Source organism: Halichoerus grypus, chromosome 6 (assembly GCF_964656455.1).
Source record: "Halichoerus grypus chromosome 6, mHalGry1.hap1.1, whole genome shotgun sequence".
NCBI classification, from domain to species: domain Eukaryota; kingdom Metazoa; phylum Chordata; class Mammalia; order Carnivora; family Phocidae; genus Halichoerus; species Halichoerus grypus.
The window spans coordinates 150141262-150159373 of NC_135717.1; the positions used below are offsets into that span (position 1 = coordinate 150141262).

General features: G+C 34.8%; 1 long non-coding RNA gene across 10 annotated transcripts in view; it reads left to right on the forward strand.

Annotated features, from left to right (window-relative positions):
• Nucleotides 1-18112, forward strand: part of LOC118548070 (uncharacterized) — a 211978-nt gene that overhangs the window by 30243 nt on the left and 163623 nt on the right. For 9 of the 10 annotated variants that reach the window (XR_004923431.2, XR_004923436.2, XR_004923432.2 and 6 more), the window contains exon 2: nt 3709-3807. This is a non-coding gene — a long non-coding RNA (uncharacterized LOC118548070). Of the gene's footprint in view, nt 1-3708; nt 3808-16616; nt 16757-18112 lie in introns of all 10 variants that reach the window. The other variant, XR_013449302.1, reaches the window with a different exon arrangement.

The window sequence follows — 18112 nt, forward strand, 5'->3', positions numbered from 1 at the left end:
TTTTGTTGATGGTTTCCTTTGCAGTGCAAAAGCTTCTCATTTTAGTGTAGTCCTAATAGTTTATTTTTGCTTTTGTTTCCCTTGCCTGAGGAGACATATCTAGAAAAATGTTTCTGTGGCTGATATAAAAGAAATTACTGCCTATGTTTCCTTATAGGAGAATGTATTTCTTCTAAATACAATTCAGTTCTATCAATACTGGGAGCTTGGTCCTGGGTTAAATTAATTACTTATGTGTTATGACTCCAAGACTAGTATTTTCATCTAAAAATTATATGATCTAAATGAATTTAAATGAATACATAATCATAAATACTGTTCTAAATTATTATTTTTATTTTTTTCTGTTACATAATTCAATATGTTACTGAAAGCAAAGCCTGAGCTACAACTGATCAAAAAGTTAATCTTTCAAGGCTGGAAATAAGACGTGATTCTTGAATGCTAAGGAGTAAGGAAAGAAGAAAATAAGACAATTAATGATTGTATATGCCAGGTTCTTTCTCAGATATTACAAAGCCCCTACAGACTACCTGGGCACCTAAACATAATAATATCACCACTAAAATCTTTATTAAAACTGAATGGCATTCTCTTCTTCTGAAAAATGGAATACCACCAAAGTTCAATTCTATCTGCTGTACTGAACAGAGAAACCATTTACAAGATATAATGAAGCCAGAATCTCTTTAAAAATACATGAAGGGAAAATGTGTTTTCTTTATGAGCTTCACAAATTTGATGCACGTTCTAATTTCTTTCTGTTGTAGCTTCTAGGGTTCCATTGATCTTGTGGCGTGGGAGGACAGTTACAGTACGAATCTGTTACCAAAAGCTATATGACAGCATTAATTAAGTTGTGCTTTGGGAAAATGAAAGCAAGCAAAATGCATATTTGCTTTTCTGCCAATAAATGCTTAAGTATAGCAATGTGCATAAATTCCTGGTACATTAATCAACTTGAATTTTTTTCTTCTTTTGTTGGGTCTTTTGTTCTTTATTTCTTCCCTTCCTTCCTTCCTTCCTTCCTTCTTTCTTTCTTTTGCTTTAGTGATAGCTTCTATACTTGTGATACAAGGGCAGTTAGCAGGGAACAGATACTAGGCCTGGATGCACTCTAACCCCTTATTATAGAGAAGTTTAAGAAAAACACAGGAAATAAAATTGAGTTTCAAGAACCATTGCGGCCCATAAGCAACCTTCTTAAATAATTTGTATTTTTTATACATGTGTTGGTGTTTAGTTTGTGTTTTGCTGGAAGGAGAAAAGCTGCTCTTTATAGTAAAACTCTTACTATATGAAGAATCATCTAGAGTCACCATTTTGAGGAAGGTGATCCCTCTTTTCATGATCGCCTGTCTACATATCTTTCTTACATTCTTACTCTTATTCCAAATGAGCTTTCACTTCATTTGCCAAGTTGCCTTTCTTCCAAGAGAACATTTCTTTTAATGATGAAGTTGACAGGTTTTGTTTTGTTTTGTTAACTGTATCTGTGTAAAGGGACAAAGCATAAGGTTTAAACTCCTTCTATTTGCTTACTTAGTCTTCATTTACCTCTCCTATCTTGTGTCTGGCCCTCGCCTACATCAAGACTGCTGTTCTCCTGTGATGTTCCTCTTGACATGCTGTTTTCATTGCCACATTCCATCCCCTGCCCCCTTGAGAATTCTTATTCATTTTTAAGGTTTATCACATGTGTCTTCCTTTCTCAGCCCCCTCAGCCTCTCTCAAGTAAACTGACTTTTTTTTTTGCTATTATATTTTGTTAATGACAACATCATAGAAACTGCCATATTTTATTTTTCAAATATTCATATATGGTCTCTAATTGGGCTGTGAATTCCATGAGGACAGGGAATATGTCCTGTTCCTTCATTTTCTTTTAGATGTATTTGTTATGGTTGTTATTATTTTACCAAGGAATACTTGCAACAAATTATTTCTTTGTATTTCCCTTCACCCCCTTGCCTTGAACGTCTATCAAAGTGAATGACGGGTATGTTCTGTCCCATGATTATAACAAAATATATTTACTAACAGCTATTGTATGCCAGGGCAGGCATCGCTCTGGTGATATTCATACAGAAGTGAGTAAGACAGAACCTCCAATTTAGTGGGGTAAGTCTTCTACGCTTAAGGACACTTGATTATTTAATATTAAAATAAATGGATTTTTCAATATCAAGTATATAAAATATTGAAATCCTGCATGACTGCCTAACTACTGGGAATGGATTTGAAGAGGAAAAGAAATCTACATTAGTATATTTGTATCACTTAAATGGAAAACTTTATCAAAACCAAATGCATTATCTTTTCCTTATTTAATTAATTTGCTCAAAGTAATGTTACATTTTGTTTACTTATTATTTGGGTTATGACTTTCTAGCTCCACTGTCTCTTTTTCCTGGTATTTCTAATTTCCTTTGCTTTTCTTCTGTTTCTCAATTGTGTATAGAGTAAGAAGTAATTATCTTCAACAAATCAGTAAGTTGACCTATGGCTTAATAATATATTTGTTAGGGGCGCTTGGGTGGTTCAGTTGGTTAAGCGTCTGCCATCAGCTCAGGTCATGATCCCAGGGTCCTGGGATCGAGTCCTGCTTCGGGCTCCCTGCTCCCCAGGAAGCCTGCTTCTCCCTCTCCCACTCCCCCTGCTTGTGTTCCCTCTCTTGCTGTCTCTCTCTCTGCCAAATAAGTAAATAAAATCTTTTAAAAAAATAATATATTTGTTAAAAGACAATATTGGGCAGACTTCTTAGACTTTAGTAAGTCTATAATCCAGAGAGATTTTCTTTAAGTGCACTCAAGGACTTTTCATAATTAATTGATTACTTGAATTATTTTTGGCTTTGCTAAAGTATACCTTCAAATAATACCTTTTAGAATGTGAAGACTTTTTTAGTCTTCATATTCTAAAACTGTTATTTTTTTGTTCACACTTGATTGGTAGTTTAGCTGGGAATGGGATTCAAATTTCAAAGCAGTTTTCAGTGGAGACATTGGAAGCACTTCTGCATTTTCTTTAAATGTTTGGGTTTTTCTGGGGAGAAATCTGTTGCCCTTTTCTACCATACCTGCCTAAATTTCAATAAATCCCCCACATGCTCTTATCCCTAGAAAAGAAGGAATCATATATCTCATATATTTTTTCTTATAGTGCCTATAATGGTATTTCTACTAGAACAGGTACTCAGAAAAGACTGTTATTGATAAGAAGATGATGATGATAACATGAATGATTTTATATTCATGTTTAAGAAATAACCACAAACCTTTCCTTCACCCCCTCCTCCTTAATTTAACATTTTCATCCATTCAGAAACCCGGTAGTCATCCTACATCTTGCTTATGCATATGATCCATTCATTTAATTTGTTAACATTTATCAAGCATTTTCTGTGTGCTTGGCACAATTCTAAGAGTTGGGAACAAAGTGGCAAAAGAAAAAATCCTAACTTCCCTGAGCTTCCTTTTCAGTGTCCTAGCAATAACAGCACTAAAGTATCTTGAATTATATATTTCTTTGCATCTCCATAGTTGCCATGTCCTCCCCATTCATATGTTGAAGCCCTAATCACCAGTTTGAGGGTATTTAGAGGTGGGGGCCTTTGCAATGTACTTAGGTCATGAAGGTGGGGCCATCACGAATGGGATTAGTAGAAGGAGAAGAAACATGCATGATGTCTTTCATTGTTATATGAAGGTAAAGCAAGAAGGCATCCATCTACAATCCAGGAAGAGGACTATCACCAGAACTCCATGCTGCTGACACCTTGATCTTGGACTGCCAGCCTCCAGAACTGTAAGAAATAAATTTCTATTGTTTAAGTCACCCAGTCTATGGTATTTGTTATACCAGCTTGAACTGATTAAGGCAACAATGATTGTCATCTCTTGCTGGTACTACTAAAATAGACTTCTTACTCATTCCTTCTAATATCCAGCTCCAATAATCCTCAGACCTCACTAGAACCTATATATCATTAGTCCTATTATCCTCATCCTCACTACCTTCTTCTATCTCTCCACCTTTATACATTTTCATAGTTCTTATTTTGCTTAATTTCCCTGGTTATCATTGTTATCAACACCTAGCATATATCCTCACCACTCCTCATGCGTCAAATTCTTGCTTAAATTGCAACCCTTGTTCAAATTCATCTACCCACCAATTTTGCTCATGCTCCCATGCAGCTGAGCATGGCTAGAGACAAACACACAACTCTAGACTTCGCCACAGTCATTGTCTTTTCCTACCTTCCATAGAATTCACCAAGTAAGTTCTTTCCTATTGGACACTTTTGTCTATGCTGTTCCCTTGTCCTGGAGTCTCCTCCTTTGCTTTTCATATGATTCACTGCTCCTCATTCTGTAGCTTTCAGTTCAAATATCACTTCCTACAAAGTCCCTTCCTGACTGGTATTTTAAAATAGAATGTATATAGATATATTCTATTTTATATTGATATATTTTTATTTCCTCGAATCATCTAATAACATCCTGTTCTTTTATTTCACAAAAAAATAGGATTAGAAAGAACACAAATTACATTAAATTGATTTTATTATGGTGTTTAAAGCAAATTTTGATGCAGTAATGTTTGTGCTTCTTTATTGCATTTAATGACATGATCATACTTTGTATCTAGTAATTATAATTTCTCCATAGTGATGGTAATAAATGATAACTTGGGATATCCATAGCAACTGTAATATAATACAAAAAGATCTGTGACTTCTGTTGGTGAAAAGTTCTCAAGTAGTACTGATATGATTATTAGTTTATTGAAGGAAATGCTAAATATTTCACTTAGAGGTTTTGAAAATAAAGGTAATTTTTCTCATTTTAATTTAATAGTTCCCATGAATTTTACCCAAAGACTCTTTAAGAGTCTATGGTCCCTTGGTTAAAAACCCTGACTTGTACAAATCCCTCATTTTGTGAATAAGAAATTCTTTTTACATCCTAAGGTTTTGTGCATGAAAATGAAAGCCCGTTCTCCCCACTCTCATTCTAGTGCTGAAAGGCCACACACGGTCTCTGAAGTAAGTAACACAGGGTGGATAACATTGAAATACTGGAGGACAACATCACGTATAGCAGTGCTTTGTTAGGTCCTTGAAAATCTACAATTGCAGTTATTACATATTTTTTTTTTTTTTTAAAGATTTTATTTATTTATTTATTTATAGGACAGAGAGAGACACAGTGAGAGGGAACACAAGCAAGGGGAAGTGGGAGAGGGAGAAGCAGGCTTCCCCGCGGAGCAGGGAGCCCGATGTGGGGCTCGATCCCAGGACCCTGGGATCATGACCTGAGCCGAAGGCAGACGCTTAACGACTGAGCCACCCAGGTGCCCCTGCAGTTATTACATATTAAATGAAGCATGAAGTACTGGTACCTGGCCCGACCACTGTTGGACTCCACTCCCCTCATTTTATATATCTCCTTGGGCCACTGATCATTAACTGAAAAAACTTTAATATTTCCAAGATACTAAATATCTTACTTTGTCTTTTTGTTAACTGTTTTACTGTCTACTCTACTAGAGAGAGTGTAAGCTTCATAAGAACAGGGATTTTCGACGTCTTTCATACCACTGTATTCCTGTGGGAACAGTATTGCCTGGGACATAATAGGTGCCAAATAACATTGTTGAATGAATTGACCAAAGTTATAAAATCCATGGCATAGAAAATCTTTATTTGTATTAAATTTTTTTTAGAATTCAAAAACAATATAAAATGGTTTAATGAATAAAAGTCAAGATTTCTTAATTGCTGGCCAACAAGAAGGTAATGCAAAAATCACCATCTATCATGAGACCTACTAATATAAAAATATAGTACTAGAATTCTTCTTTATTTTAAAGATTTTATTTATTTATTTGTGAGAGAAAGAGAGAACAAAAGCGGGGGGAGCAGCATGCCAAGGGAGAAGCAGGGTCTCCGCTGAGCAGAGAGCCCAACGTGGGACTCCATCCCAGGACCCTGGGATCATGACCTGAGCCCAAGGCAGACACTCAACTGACTGAGCCACCCAGGCATCCCAGAATTATTATTCTTAATATAAAGGATAATAAACTTTCAGGGGCACCTGGGTGGCTCAGTTGGTTAAGCGGCTGCCTTCAGCTCTGGTCCTGATCTCGGGCCCCTGCTCAGCGGGGAGTCCGCTTCTCCCTCTCCCTCTTCTGCTCCCCCTGCTTGTGCTCTCTCGCTCACGGGTGCTCTCTCCCAAATAAATAAATAACATCTTTTTTAAAAATATAAAAGAAAATAAATTTTCAAATCATGATTATATCAAATCATACAAAAAATTTTTCATAATTTATTGATAAGACTCAGTAAGTAAGGAAGTGTATTCATTTAACTACTTGCATTCAGAAGAGTATATATAGAGTATTGGGCATATATTTTACTGGAAAAGCAAACTTACCGTTTTTTGGAGTAAGTTTGCCTGAGAAAAATATATCTATTTATGTACCAGCCGCTAGAACTCGCTAAAGGAATCTTCAGATCTTCAGGCAGGTAGGTGGAAGATGCACTTATTTAAAATGAAAGGCGACATTAGGGAAGCGGGTAGGAGGAATGAGTGAAATGGTGTAGGCAGGAGCAAAAGCACAGCAACGGGAAAGAGAGGGATTTGACCTTGATGTGGGTGGTGAGAAGGCAGTGAAAAATGTGCTTTAGGAATAAAAATGAGAGGTGCTTGGGGAAAAAAAAACAACTGAGTTTTAAAAGATCATTTACTGTAGGGCCAGGAAAGCGAAATGCACAGTGAAACAGCACTAGGCTGTGTTCACAGCTCACTTAGAAATGCTGCACACAGGGTCACCTCGTAGCAGACGTGAGGAATTTGTCTGCCGCTATCACGTAGGACAATCAGTTCATGGACCTCTCCTGGCATGATGAGCTCTTTGTGAAATGAAGGAGTACTTAAGAAAGACAAAAATCATGCTATGACCATCTCTAATCCCTCTATTATTTCTTATTAAAGATCCCTGTTGATTCCAGTGAGAACCATTAGAGTGGTTGAGAGAATAGACACTGAAATCCAGCTCCAGGTCTCCCATTTACCAGCTCTGCAACATTGTGCAAGTACCGAACCTCCCTACGTCTCAGATTTTGCAGGGGTAAGATGAGTCATTGCAAAAGCAGGGCTAACACGAGGTCCAGCACAGAGATGATTCACCCCCAATAAGTATTGCAGATTATTATCGATTTTTGTTGCTGCTGTTGTTGTTTTTATTATTATCCTGAGTCAGAACTAAATCTATTTGATTTGACTGGTTAGTTGTTTGTTTTTTGTTTTTTGTTTTTTTCCCAGTTCTTTCTAAAAAATGTTTGGAGAGACTCCATCATTTTTTGTTCCAGTATCAAGGAACTAATATTCTATCTAACACCATTTTATTTCATAACTTATATTTACATTGCAGTGGTTAAATAGGTCTGAATTTACTGCAATTTATTCAATCATATAGAGGTTGAAATTATTTTACTAAACATTTGGAAACAGAAACATAATATCACTAAGTATACAGTGATTCAGGCATATAAAATGATGGTTAAACAATATTAAATTGGCTGAATTTCCCCTACACTTACTCAATTACTAGTAGTTTCTTGCTAATTTCTATTTCTAACATGACTCTTAAGCACAGAAATATCTAGAGAAAACAGACTCTTTTCTCAGGTCTTGATTTTTCCAAGGAGTTCATATGATTTCAATCAAGTAATTTCAAATTTTGCAAAGCTAATATGTACTAAAATAGATAATGCTAAAGTGTACCATCAAAACAACTGCTCCCATTTCAATAAAATATCCTGCTTCTCAGATGAAAGAAAAAAAATCTCCCAGTCATGAATTAATTCCATACCAAGTGTTTAATATCCATTCAATATTGGTATATATTTTATGTAAGAGTAACTACTTTTTCTGAAGATTCTTTAGAGTGGGTTTGAAACCATAATTTAATTTTTCTACCTAGCTGTTCTTGGCATTTGCAGAAAAAGTATTGTCAATAAATTTAGGACAGCCTATTTAGATGACTAATTTATTTATCTATAACTCACATTTTTCCAAAAGAACAAAGTCTATAATCAGGTAGAATCCAACTTACTATAGTTGAAATTTACACTGATTATTGGATCTTTTCTGTAAGATTATGAAAGCAGTCAATTAAAGTTTGATTAAGAATTAATTGAAAATTGAGGGCATCCCTCAACTGGCCTTTCAACTATAAGGTGACTGCTACTGGTTGCCATGTCTGAATAGAAAATAAAATGAGTGAATATGTGGATGTTGGAAAAACAAATTCATGGTAGAAGCTTATGGTAAAAAGTGTAAAATGTTTTCTGATCTACTCAAAGCATTACACTGCCCTGTCATTCATCCGGGGAAAAAAAAAGAGAAATTGTTTTAATAAAAGATTTAATTTATTTAAAATAAAAAATAAAATGAGGTTTTGAAAGTTTACATTAGGAAAATGCATAAATTCCTAGAAGACATGTATAAGAATATTCATAACATTTATACATGATAGCTCCAAACCAAAAACAGCCCGCATATCCAACAAGAGTAATATAGGTAAGTGATCTATAGTTTATTTTTACAGTGGGATAATATACAGAAAAGAGAATATTAAAAATTACCAATATTTAAGAAAATGTGAATGAATCTCATGAAAATGTTTAATAAATCAGATGTAAAAAGCATGTTCAAAAGCATGTTTCATAGAAAGTTCAAAAACCTGCACATGATGACGTGCATTAAAAATATCTGGTTTTAGAAGTTATGATATAGGTTCCCCTGAGGGTGAGAGTGAAGTAGGTGAGAGGTGACATGAGAGTGTAGGGGCGTCCAGGATGTTGGTTGTGTTCTGTTTATGATATGTGTGCTTCTTACACAGACATACTCACTTTGTAAAAATTCGCTTAGCTGTATACTTATAATTTGTGTACTTTTCTGTGTGCAATAAAAAATGCTTCAAAATAAAAAAATGTCAGCGTAGATTGTTCAATGCCTCCCACTGTAACATCCATCAGTATAATACGCAGTAATTGCCTGTGGAAAAGCTGGAGTGTTCTGGACTTCTGAATAGACAGCCCATTCTGAGTGGGGGGGGGGACCATACCATCAACACTATGACTAGTTGAGAGCTGAAACAAAATTGGCATCTTCAATTGACTCCTCTCTAAAGATTCTAATATTTTAATAGATGAAAATACTTCACACGTGCTGAACCGTCTAGCAAGATCAGAGTTATGTTCTGTGAAGTGAAAGCTCTCAATTCTTAATTGTTTTTTCTCAGTTGAAGGTGTGAACACTTTAACTGATGAATTTGCACAAGTACTGTATTTTTGACTCATTGAGCACCCTTCTTAGACAAATATTTTCGCAAGATGAAATTCAAATAATATCTCTTTGTGTATTTTGATTGGTTGCCAAACTTAGGTGCTGTGAAATTGTAAGGCTTCTTAATTTCCGTTCCTTCCTTTATAGAATATAAATTTATCAAATTAAAAATAGGAACGCAATCAAAAGAGACTTGTACAAGTGGAACTATTCTAAAGCGCAATTACGAAATTAAATCTTAAACACTGTGTAAACTATCATCACCCAATTTGTTCAGTTCCTCCCTTGCTTTCATGGGGATAAATTTTAATGTTTTCCTGTTCCCATTCTATTTTAAATAAAACTTTGATTCAATAAAAGCTTCGAAAGCCAAAGTTAATTGGGGCTCTATTTATTTAATACTTTGATGAAAGATTTCAAAGAAATTTTAAACAAAATGTAAACAAAATTTAAAGGGCTGATATACCAAAAAATTTAAAAAGTATCATAGTATATGCAGTTGATTCACAAAGTAGACTTCAAAAGCTCATCTATGTTTAAAATCAAATTGATGAAAGGAATCTAAGTCAGAAAGCATACACTGCAAAGCTGAAGTAGTCTTTTGTATTCAACATCTGCTTCATTTCAGAAAAGTTACTTTCCCTATGTCTGTATAAAAGTAGTTATACATTTTGACGATTCAACTTCTTTTTGGATTGGCATAATAACGAAGCTAGTTTCTGTACTATTATAAATTAGGTGTTTATCACAACCAATTCCAAGAACATTTCTATTTCTTAAATTTTCTTAATTAATAAGAACCTGGTTTTTCCTCCACAATGTGCTCCAGCAAAAATTGGATTCACACTCTCGGCTAAAAAAATCACATTTAATTTCAAACATTAATTGAATTTATATTAACATTCAAGATGTCAGGTATTTCACCTTTCACCTAACAAATTTCCTAAAACTTTTTTTTTAGATTACATGAATTGGATGAAACAATATCACATTTATCAGAATTAATTTTTTTGTTATTCTATTTAGAGTATCTGATAACATGTAAAATGTGTATTATTTGTGTGTTCTTGAAAATCTTCTGTTAATGGAACTGGTATCACAGCTATTGCTTCACATTCCATATGTGCACAAGAAAGCTTGGAATTAAAAAGCAAGAAATTTGATCTAAATGCAAAATCAAACTTTACAGAGTAAATTGTAATCATACTTGCTGAAGTTGTGTGGGTTCTTAAAATAACTCCTAATTTTTGAAGTAGATGCCGAGGCTTTGTGGCAGTTTCTGGTCTTCATGTGTTCAAGGATATCACTGTGGCTCCCATAGTAAGTGGTAAATATCAGCAAAGATTTTGTGGAAGGTACATGTTTATCATCAACTTTCTAGAGAAATTAAAATGACAGAGCATTTTACTGGACATTGACTTTTGTTTACATTCATTGTTGCCATAAGAGTTTACTGTAAAATAAAGAAATGTGTTACCAAACCCAAAAAATAAATATTTGTAAATTGAGAAAGATTGGAGAAAATCACTGTAGCAAAGGCATCAAGATTTTTCTCTACCATAGGGCAGGACAGCTCAACCTCTGATCCCCATGTATATTTTGTCTAAAATTCAAAAGTATAAGTTTCCCCATTTTCATTAGCCTCCACTGACTGGTGGCCAAGTGACTTAAGTGCATCTCCTAGGGTGTAACAGAGGCCACAACTAAACTGGTTGGTACACGGCTGGGTCAATAGGACAAAGAATTCCTAATCCTACTTAGACTGGAAAGAGTTAACTGTATCTGGCCACCTAATTCTGAGAGCACTTCAGTTATCAGCTAACACCCTGAACACTATCCTTGAAAAGATGTTAGTTACCTCACTTTCCTCTAACTTAGAGAAGTATCTCTGGTCATCTTTCAGATTTACGCAGTCATAATAAGAACTCTGTTTTCTGTACATGTATCTCATACCACTAGATCAGACCATGACCAAAGCTGGAGGTACAAATTGTTTGTCTACACAATACATCCCATCTTATTTTAATACAACAACTAATAGTAATATTTCATTGAAAACTAAAAACTCTGGGACAAATGCTAAAGTGCATGGGATTCTGGGACACTAGATGGCAAGTTAAGAACTTTTTCAAGTTTTTATGTTGGAATTCATGTAATCAGTTCTCAAAGAATGAGGCTTTCCTGATAAGGACTTTTACAGATCAAAATGTATCCCATTGGTCCCTATCAATCTCTTTTTTATCTATTGTAGTAAATCATTACTTTTTCACAGTTCTACTTAATATGGAAGTGAAAGAGAGGCGCCTGGGTGGCCCAGTGGGTTAAACATCTGATTCCTGGTTTCAGCTCAGGTCATAATCTTGAGGTCCGGATCGAGCCCCACGTTGGGCTCTGCACTCAGCTCAGCACTGAGTCTAGTTCAGGTTCTCCCCTCCTCCCCCTCTGCTTCTCTCCCTGCTCATACTCTCTCTCTCAAATAAATAAATAATAAAATCTTTAAAAAATTTAGAAGTGAAAGAAAATAAAAGCCACTTTAAAAAGAAAAGATAAGAAAAAGCAGTCCATAAAGAAACATAAGCAGAGCAGTTTTCAAGTTGACCAACAATTCTAGGTGGGTGGTAGGGTAATTGGAAGTCCAGTGAACTTATATTCTTCTTTTTCCATTGGCTAATATATGCCATATTGCTTTATTCAATTAGGATTGGCAGCAAATTAATATAATTCACTATTTGATACATAGTTCATTCGATTGCTTCTATGGGTGATAACTCAATGATTCTTTGGTCTCCATTTGGAGCTGGTAGCTTTTCTATTGATTTAATACTTGGTGTTCAATTTCACAAACATATGTTGTCTAGGGAAATTCTGCAGTATAATACCCTGAATATATCTGTAGTACCTGTGATTGGAGGAGTCAATATAACCAACCACCTGTTGACATCTTACTTAATCTGAATTTGTGCATAGAAAATAAAAATGTAGGGTGCCTGGGTGGCTCAGTTGGTTAAGCAACTGCCTTCGGCTCAGGTCATGATCCTGGAGTCCCAGGATCGAGTCCCACATCGAGCTCCCTGCTCAGCAGGGAGTCTGCTTCTCCCTCTGACCCTCCTCCCTCTCATGCTCTCTGTCTCTCATTCTCTCTCTCTCACAAATAAATAAAATCTTAAAAAGAAAAAAAAAAAAGAAAAGAAAAATGTAGCAGAAATAATTGTCTTCTAAGAGAATGGCTCAACCATCAATTATGATTTTTCTCCCTGTGACCTTAATCTTATTTATAATAAAAGCTTTTTTCTTGACACTGGTAATAAATGATTATGGTTTGGGACCCCTGGAAATCGCCCTATAGTATTTTAAAATATTATAAATTTAAAAAATCATAGTCCTATATCATATTGTTCTCTGGAGAATGAATAAGCCTGATTCCCAAAATAGACAACTCTTCAAAATATAGTAAGATAATTTTCATTTTCAGACAGTCACTGCTTAATACTCTCATTTCCTCAGCCTGGACTCCTCCATATACGTTCTTTACTGAAATTTAATTTAAGCAATCAAACCAAAACATATTTTGCATCTTTCTTTAATTTTGAAACTGATTTCCATTTCATGGCTGTCATTATGACATGACCAAATTAAACTGTGAATAATTGAACATTTCATATTATAATATGGCAGTAACATTGGTTGATCATCATATAATCATTTGGTTTGTTCAATGCAACCTAGTTATTAAGATGGGAAAAATAATTCACAAACTTAGTTAAAAATTTTTTTCTAGCAATCTAGAAAACTGATTAAGGCCAATAATTTTTTTTTTTAATTATGACTTTAAATACCATGTATTTTAAATAAATTTTTAGGTAATCTTATTCTGTATCTAAATTGCTAAAGGTTTCTATAGAAATTGCTGGAGGAGTCATGCAGAAGGGATTTACTGGGAAACTTCAGGGGGATAGATGTTCATAAGAACCTTGGGTCAAAGCTCTGATTATGCAATTAATTTATTCTATCACTTGAGGTGAGTCGTATTAAAACCATGAGTCTCAACCATAAAATGAGGGGTTGACTATGCTCTCCAAGGTACATTCTAGTTTGATATTTATCAACTGAGTTGTGAAAGAGGAATTGATGTATATCTGAATAAACTCTTAAAGCCTTTAAGAGTGCTTTTTCCTCCCAATATAATTCTTCTTTATCTGGCTAATTCCTTCTCAACCTCCAGGTCTTAGTAAAATACCATTTCCTCCCTTTTGCCTCCTCCATTACTTCCAAATGAGATTGGTGGGCCTCCTGTGTTTTCCTATAGCACCTATATAAGCACTTATTCCCATCAAATAAATTATTGGCCTCAATTAATTGCCTATTTGTTTATATAGGGTCTTAAAGAAAGGACCAAGTTTTTTTTGTTTTAAAGATTTTATTTATTTATTTGAGAGAGAGAGAAGGAGAGAGAGCACAAGCAGGGGGAGTGGCAGAGGGAGAGGGAGAAGGAGACCCTGCTGAGCAGGGAGCTCGATGCGGGACTCGATCCCAGGACCTTTGGATCATGGCCTGAGCCGAAGGCAGACACTTAACCAACTGAGCCACCCAGGTGCCCCAAGCCAGGACCAAGTCTTATTCACATTGTATTTGCAACATCTAGGATAATGTTCAGCATTAATAAATGCACAATAAATGTGTTGAATGAATGAAATATTAAAGTCTGTATTTATAAAAGTAGTTTTTACAAGTTCTACATTAGAAGAAGTACTAAGTACAGTCCAAATAAAGTGAGTAAATTTGCACCAAATGCAAATGAAAAATTTGAATGCTACCTTTATACAGAAAAAGAAAACTAGGATAAACAAAAAAGAAAAAGAAAACTAGGAAATATGGCTACTTAATTATATTTCCCTTCATTTTTTGTTGTTGTTGTTGTTGTTACGTTTATGTGAAAGAAGATGATGAATCACCAGAAATTTTGTTACATTTGGACAGATTGAGTGAATACTTCCTTAGGATATTTCGAATGAACAAAATATATTTACTATTAAAAATGACATGAAGATATTTTCACCTAGGAGATTTAAATGCATACATGCAACACTTACATATTCAGCCTGAAGAATAAACTAAATATATTAAAAGTACATAGCACAAAGTTACATAATTGTTCCTACCTTCTGAGTAATAAGATGACTAGAAGAATATATAAAAACAATAAGAAGGCAAAATAATAGTGTCTTTGTAGTAACACCCAAAATTCATAAGGTATTGACTGTAACCTAATCCATAAAAATATCTGGTGGAAGAAAATGTGCTATGGAACCTAAATATATATTTTGTTCAATTGTATGCATGCTCACAATGTTCTTAAAGATCTTCTTTCTTCAATGTACAAAAGATGACAAGGCACCATAATTCTCCTTGCTCCAACCTCCTTGAAGTGCATTTTTTATATATCAAAGGTCAAACTCACGGACTTGCTTAGCACGGAAAATGAAAAGCAAGTTCTAAGAAAATAGGTTACAAATGTTAAATGCTTCAGGTCATGAGGCATGCCCAAAAGGGATTTCCTAACAAGATTTGGAATACAGAAACAAGGGATGGCACAACACAAAGTAACCTTAATCAGAAACATTCCTGAAGGAAACTATCTTTATATCATGTAAAAACCTCACATCTAGAGTTACAGTAAGTTCTTTTTTTTTCCCCCTGAGGACAAAATAAAACAAAATAATGTTCTTTTTATTTTTTTTAATTTTTAAGATTTTATTTATTTATTTATTTATTTATTTATTTATTTGAGAGAGAGAGCATGCACATCTGAGCAGGGGCAGGGGTGGAGGGGGAGGGAGAGGAAGCTTGGGAGCAGACTGGCACTGAGCATGGAGCCCAACACAGGGCTTGATCTCACCACTCTGAAATCATGACCTGAGCTGAAACCAAGGGTCGGATGCCACTCAGGTGCCTTAATGATGTTCTTTTTAAAGATTTTTTTTTTAATTTGTTCATTTGAGAGAGAGAGAGAGACAGAGAGCAAAAGCAGGGGGAGAAGCAGAGGGAGAAGCAGACTCCCTGCTGAGCTGGGAGCCTGAAGCAGGGCTTAATCCCAGGACCTGGAGATCATGACCTGAGTCAAAGGAAGATGCTCAACCATCTGAGCCACCCAGGCACCCCTGATTTTCCTTTTAGAAGCTATTTTTAATCTACATCCACTTCTTAGGCTCAAAACAACTACATAATTTGCCAAAATTTGAAGAACCTTGTAATCCTATAAAGTAGATCTAGCTATTGAGCTGTCCATATTATCTGAATATAGAGGAAATTGCTAAGAAGTAATACTAGGAAATTCTGCTGTGCAACTGCACATAACAAGAACCTAATGCGATTTCTATTATTCAGCTTCCTTAAAATGTAAAGATTATTATTCTAAGTGAGATATGTAGTAAAAGTCTTAATGCTGACCTACTTTAAGCCATTTAGGACAATGTAAATTTACTAATTAATAAGCATATATTTTCCTAATCTTTAAGAAATGTAATATGTAAAAAGGAAGTACTAACTTTTAACTCCTGACTATTCACACTCATCTCTGTGACATAGGAGAAAATGTTTAAGTATATTTGAATTTCTATTGGAAAACAAACATAGCTTTTAGCTGTTGAGAGTAACCGCTGTCTAGCCGAAGGAGAATGGGACTGAGAACCAATTCTTGATTTGGAATTCCTGATTTCCACTTGGTTCATGATTTATACTCTTACAGTGCCTCAATTTACTAGCTGTGTGAGCTTGAACAAGTTATAAGGTGCTTTTCTGTAAATATCTACCTGACAATGAAAATAAAACAAATCAACCAATATATAGCAAAAGTCGACATTCTATTTTCTTTCTCTCTTCCCTTCCATGTACAAAAGCACTATTTGATTTAAGTGTCTATTAACGAAGCATTAAACCAAAGAATATTATAAATTTCAATGTTGTACATGTTCTTAAAGTTCTATGAATTCAACTCCATCCTTTCATATATGACATAATGCAGACCCAGGAAAGTTAGGTAATTTGGCCAAAGTCATAAGTAGTGCCAGCCAGAAATAAAACTTGTTCTCTAAACTTATAGTCCAGTGCTGTTCCCAATTGTACCTTCTTCAGAGGTTGTACTGTCTCATAAAATTCTTGTATGCAGCTTTTTATTTAAGCAATGATTCTACCAAATCACACTGTCTTGGAAATGTTGTTTAAATGTTTTTTTTAAGATTTTATTTATTTATTTGACAGAGAGAGGAACACAGCAGAGGGAGTGGGAGAGGGAGAAGCAGGCTTCCTGCTGAGCAGGGGGCCCAATGCGGGGCTCGATCCCAGGACCCTGGGATCATGACCTGAGCCGAAGGCAGACGCCCAATGACTAAGCCACCCAGGTGCCTCTTTTGTTCAAATTTTTATGTCCTGTCCTCTCCTTGGTTTACTGAGCAACCAAGTTCAGTCAAAATTATTTATGACCATTTCTTCTTCTCTGATACAGAAATAAAAATGCTCACTATTATAAAGATTCATAAATATTTGCATTCTAGAGCTATGCATTGCATGCACCCACGTATGGTAATGACTGAAAAAAATGAGAAGAGAATAAATATCTTCAAGGTTGAGATGAACTGAAAAAAGACACATTAAGGAAATTCTTTTAGATGAGAGCACAAAGTAAAATATGAAATATTATGCAATCAACCTACAAACTTTTAAAAAAAAATCCTAAAGACATTGACAGCACACTGACATAAGCTCTTGTTGCAGAAAATCCAGGTTTGAAATACTGCTCTAAAACTACTTATTAGAATATTGAATATTATGTGGGAGGATAGAGAAGGCAGTCATTTTATTTTTCATCCCACTTAGAGATAAATTAAATTCTCTTCAGGCTGATTTATAGAGTCTACTAGATAAAACCTTTCCCTAAATTAAAAAAAAAATCAGTCTCTCTACCAGTTATAACACAGAGAAAATGTCCCATAGGGTGTTCTTTTGCACAAAACTGCCTCAGTTTTTCTTAGACAGAACTCCCTTCCATAAGCAGAATACCATTGTCTTGAAATGCAGCTCTCTCCATATTTCTGTTAAGAGTGTAAGTCATGAACTAAGTGAAAATATTTAAGATCTAAAGGGGATAAATACAGAATCCATCATAAAAGGGAAGAATGTTTGAAGAACGTATTAGAAAACAGGATGCCTTCCTGTTCTCTACATTTCTGGATTTGAAGCTGAATTCAAAATATGTGCACTTTTTATGGTGATTAAATGCTAATTTTAATCTGCTGGCATTGGCATGACGAGAAATATATATTCTGTTCTAGATGAAAACTCTTAGTCTAGTTGAGAAGTAGGAATAAATACAATAAATCATCCTTAAAAGACAGTGGAAATTTTAAAACTTTGAGATCTAATAGTTGGAATTATAAATTGAAGCTCAGGTGGATGAGTTATATTCATTTTTCATGTTATTTTGTACAAGTGGTTCCTCTCTATACATGTGAATTTGGAAATGTCTTTTTAATCCAGCGTTAATGTGCTTCCATTACAATAAAATTCCTTTAGAAAGTAATGGTTATAAGATGCACCCTCTGCTAATTGTCAGGCATGGTTTTTACATTCATCTAATTTTCATCCTCAAAGCAGTCCTATGAGGTTTGTACCATTATTTATATTATATGAAGGAGGAAGTCAAGCTTAGTGGTAAGTGAATTACTTGCAGAAATAACAGAGTTGGGATGACACCTAGG